Consider the following 4,123-nt stretch of genomic DNA (forward strand, 5'->3'; position numbering starts at 1 on the left):
CTCACTGACACCTAGCTTAATAGTAAACACGTAGATCCTAGTATCTACTTCTGCACCCATCTGTTTTTATAGCTACAAACTACACTTTTAGGAGAATAAGAATGAAATAGACAACATCTTAGTTTTATGGTGAAATTTCTTTTGACTTCATGTGTACTAGACAAACACATTTTGAGAACCAGACCAGCAAATGTTTAGTAAGTGCTTTAAAAGTAAAATGATTCTTTGTCATTAGGTTTTCAAAAGGTAAGGAACATGAAGCCAAGTTTGGGGAGAAACCACTGAATGCCTGTCATTTTTCAGGTTCTGGAAAAATTAACACTCTTTTCAGTAAGTCCTAGTGGTTTTCTAAGAACCTAAACTTCTCCAGCCCTATTCACTCACTACTCTAGAGCTTATCACAATTGTTTAAGGAGTAACAAATAAAACCCATTGCCAAAGTTGCTGTTGAAGTAGAAATGAATTCTATTACAACTTTTTAAAAACATGCTGTTTCTTTGTACATACTTTGTGGTTAAAAAAACTTTATATAAATTCCATTTAATGATCATATTAACTTTGAGCACTAGTCATCTTGTAAGTAATAAAGCTTGTCTCCCAATTCTAGGGTTATGTTTGTTTGTTTTAGGGATTAAGTGGAAAGAGGACAGGAAAAACAAGAGGCTCAAGAGAGAAAGGCTGAGAGAATTCAGTCATAATAATCAGTGTATATGACTTACATGAAAATGGTACTAGATAAATTGGGGGAATAGGTAGGGTTGAGAGAGATGAGGAGAATAATGAAAGGGGTGACACTGATTAAGATGCATCATACTCATAACATGACATGTTAAATTAAAACTCCTTTATACAGCTACTTATAGATAGCAATAAAAATTTTATAAAAGAGTCTCAAGGATTGCTTTTAACAGGAGACTGAAGACCATCTTAGCAATAGCTCTCATATTTTTGGCATTGTTTGGATTGTTTTAAGACTATTGGAGGAACTCTTTCTGAAATACCTTCTACCTCAAACAAAACAAAATACAGAAGTGGTGCAGACCCATCAACAATGATTTTTCTTTAATTCTAGAGACTTCACAGCCCTTGTATTTTTCATTTTCACAGAGTAAATCTTAATCTTGCATGACTTGTGTCAACTTTCATCAAAACAAAGCTGCTGACAATATTCCAATCCAGTGATTTTCCCATTATTTCATATTGTATTTTGGAAAGACAACAAAGAGAAATAGATTAGTGGAATTGCAGCTAAGATTAAAGAACTCAACAAGGGAGTTCATCTTTCATCATTCATAGTTCATCATTCACAGTGCCAATGTTCCTTTTTTTTTAACTGCAAGCATGTTATATAACCATGATATACCATCTGAAAGTGAAATGAGTTATTCCAGACTGGCTCACTTTAATAAATAGGTAAGAATAAATAAAAGTAAAATTTACATCCAAGTTGTCCTATACACCATATGTATAAAAAATTATGTATATAGCATTATTAGTTCATGAACTAAATGCCTCCAATAAAAACATACTACTGTGTGGTAAGAAACATTTAATTTTTTAGTTTTGAAATAGAGGAATATAGCCTTTCAAAAAACAGAATATTTATAATTAAAGCTATAATTTCCTCTGAGAAAATTTAGAAAAAGCTACATTTACAAAAATCAAATTCATTTTCTTCCTTTCTAAGGGATAATCACTGAAAAGTTGAACTTGATCATTTCCAGATACCTTAAAGATACTTTTGCAGACATATATAGGTACACTGAAGAGTTAAACATTTTGTGTACATTTCCATGTAAAAGAGCCTTGCTGTACATTTTGTTCTGCATTGTACATTTTTCAATGAGTACCACTGGTACTTCGTTCTTTTTTTTTTTTCCCAGTCCTCGGGCTTAAACTCAGGGTTTGGACACTTTCCCTGAACCTCTTTGTGCTCAAGATTAGCACTCTACCACTTGAGCCACAGTGCCACTTCCAGCTTTTTCTGAGTACTTTACTGGAGATAAGAGTCTCACAGACTTTCCTGTCCAGGCTGGCTTCAAACTGCCACCCTCAGAATTCAGTCTCTTTAGTAGCTAGGACTACAGGTGAGAGCCACCAGCACATGGCACTTTATTCTATTTAATTGCTGTATCAAACTCTGGATATAGATAGACCAGTTTTACTTAGTAATTCACCCACTGTTATGTACTTAGGTTGTTTTCAGTGTCTCAACCTTACAGACAATTTTGCAGTAAAATGTTTGCTGCTCATGTTTGTGATTTCATTCAAGTTTCTCAAAGGTGGGCAAAGAAATGTAATTACTGGCACATATGCAGTGTACAATTTAAATTTTAATAGATAAGTGCCAAAGTGTCCTCCAGATTAGCTATATTGATTTCATACACTCATCAGAAGAAAATGGAAATTACATTTCTCTAAGACAGCCAGATTACATTAAACTTGGAAGATTTGCTAACTTATAAATAAAATCAGTATCTATCATCATTATTTTCATTTGCATTATCCTGAAGACTGTCATTTTTTTATTTTAATTTCCTTCTTGGGTCTCTTCTTTTATGAAATGCTTATTTTTATCATTGCTGCTTTTACTATGTAGTTATTATATCTAGGTTATCTCCTTATGCAATTTGAGTGCCAATCCATTGTTTGTTGAATATTTTGGTAATACATCATGTCATCATGCCAAGTCAAAAATATTTTATGAATTCTTTATATAGCCTTGCTATTAATCCCCTGATTTTTTTTTCCCATTCTAGAGGCTGTCTCTTTACGCCGGTAATTGTTTCCGTTGCTATACAGAAGCTTTTTAAATTAACATGATCCCATTTATCAGATTTTTCTAGTATTTACTGAGCTACTGCAATTCTATTTAGAAAGGCATTGCCTATATCTACACTTAAAGTGTCTTCCCTGCTTCCCTCTAGTAGCTTCAAAGTTTCAGGTCTTACACTAACGTTTTGACCCGTTATTAGCTGATTTTTGTTCAGGGTGAAAGACAGGGCTCTGATTTCTACAAAGGAATGTCCTACATGTCAACATGTGATTTTCCCAGAACCATTTGTTGAAGAGGCTGTCTTTTCTCCAATGTATATTTCTGGCACCTTTGTTGAGAATTAGACAGCCATAGGTCTATGAGCTTATTTCTGGGTCTTTTGATTCCAGAATCTGATTCCATTGGTCTACTATCTATTTTGTTCCATACCATGTTGGTTTTGTTACTATAGCTCGAGTCCAGCCACTATAAAAATCAGCACACAGATTCTTCAAAAACTACCACTTGATACTGCTATACCACTACTGGGTATTGGGTATGTATCCAAAGGAATGTAAACCAACAGACAGGAGAGATATCTTCACACCCATGTTTATAGCAACATTATTCACAACAGCCAGGCTACAGAACCAGCCCAGGTGTCCTACACTACTGATTATATAAAGAAAATATGTCACATATATGATGGGGTACTCAGCCATAAAAACAGAACGAAATTATGTTTGCAGGGAAATGGATAAAACTAGAGACTGTCATGTTGAGTGATGCTCAGATAAACCAAGCTCAGAAAAACTAATACCACATATATTTCCTTTTTTTTTTTAAACTGTCTTTGCTATTAGGAAGAATACCATTTTTTTTCCAGTCCTGGGCTTGAACTCAGGGCCTGGGCACTGTCCCTAAGCTTCTTTTTGCTCCATACAACTTAAGTCACAGCACCACTTGCGGCTTTTTCAGTTTATGTGGTGCTGGGGAATAGAATCTAGGACTTCATGCATGCTAGGCAAGCACTCTACCACTAAGCCACATTCCCAGCCCCCCATATATATTTCTTGTATACCTAATCTAGACCCAAAACACAATAATAATAGCATGACATGATTGTGAAAGGAGATGGTTTTGTAGGAAAGGGAAAAATATGACAGCAAGAGAAAAGGCAAGTATTATAGAAGTACATTATATATACTATTATAAAGGTAGCATGATGAAACCCACTAATAATAATTATAAACTAGGGGGATGAGGGAGAAGAGTGATACAGATAAAGTTCATTGAAGTATATTATATATATGCTGTAAATATCACAATGAAGGCCTTTCTATAATTAATTTATGCTAATAAAAATGT

This window comes from Perognathus longimembris, chromosome 11 (assembly GCF_023159225.1).
Source record: "Perognathus longimembris pacificus isolate PPM17 chromosome 11, ASM2315922v1, whole genome shotgun sequence".
Classification (NCBI taxonomy): Eukaryota; Metazoa; Chordata; class Mammalia; order Rodentia; family Heteromyidae; genus Perognathus; species Perognathus longimembris.